Consider the following 1,175-nt stretch of genomic DNA (forward strand, 5'->3'; position numbering starts at 1 on the left):
AATTCTTTATTATGTTTGAAATTTGCAATAAAAAAACTATATCAACCATTTTTATGAAATAATTCTGTTTTACCGCAGTGTCGCCCGTTGAGATTATTTGAAACTTGTCTCTTGCTACAAATTATTAAATGCCTATCTTACAACTTTCACTCATTCCAACTTTCAGGAAAATCGGGTATATAAATCGTGTTTGGTGCATCAATTACATGAAATCGGACGAAAATATAGATAAGAGCTATATCCAAATCTGAACCGATTTCAATATAATTTGGAAAATTTATTTCTAGACCAAATTCCTGCGTACATCCAAAATTTGGAGACATTATATCATACCATTCTATTGATATTTGCATAACAAATCTAATTTTTTCGGAGGTGTCTCCGATTCCGATGCTATATCTCCGGATCAACGCGGAATTTCAGAAATATTTATAGCCTATATTACTTTCAGGCCATGTAGTGATATACTCTGGAAATTTCAGGAAGATCGGTTCAGCGGTTTTTGAGTCCATAAACTTCAAACAAACAAACGTACAAACATTTTTCTACTTTATATATATTGATTTATTACATATTATTTCCAATATTTCAAAATTACAATCATCTTCAGTGATTTTTCTGTCGATTGCTCTTTGAATAAAACCAGAAGAAAATGTCATAGAAACCCACAGCAATTGTATTTTTGGAAGTACTTTCAATGGATGCATTTTTCAAGAAATGTTAATTTTTCCTCCTTCGGTAAAGGACTTTGTGACGACAAACGAAATCTAAAAACTGATCGGAAACGGGCTCTACTTCGTCAATATCTCAACAAGTAAGACTCGACTTTGCAGACAGGAATATACCCTGAGCATGTGTGAATTGAAACTTTCATCTATAGACAGATCGAATAGCGGCTACACAGCCAAAATCCTTAAACCCAACAACTATGTATTAGGAGATTTTCAGAAATTTTTAATCATTTTCGTACGTATGAACTTGCAAATAAAATATGGATTTGTATCATTGATTACAATTGTTGCGGAGGAGATATGGAGAAATGGACCGGACCGACATAGTTAATTTTGGGAGTAGATCTAATTTTGGGAGTAATTCCTTTTAAAAGATATTGCTCCACCTTCAGTAAAAATGTATAAAGATCCTCAAATAAACCTTAAACTGCACTTAAACAACTA

This window comes from Musca autumnalis, unplaced genomic scaffold, assembly GCF_047663935.1.
Source record: "Musca autumnalis isolate F117 unplaced genomic scaffold, ASM4766393v1 scaffold_3, whole genome shotgun sequence".
In the NCBI taxonomy this organism is placed as follows: Eukaryota; Metazoa; Arthropoda; class Insecta; order Diptera; family Muscidae; genus Musca; species Musca autumnalis.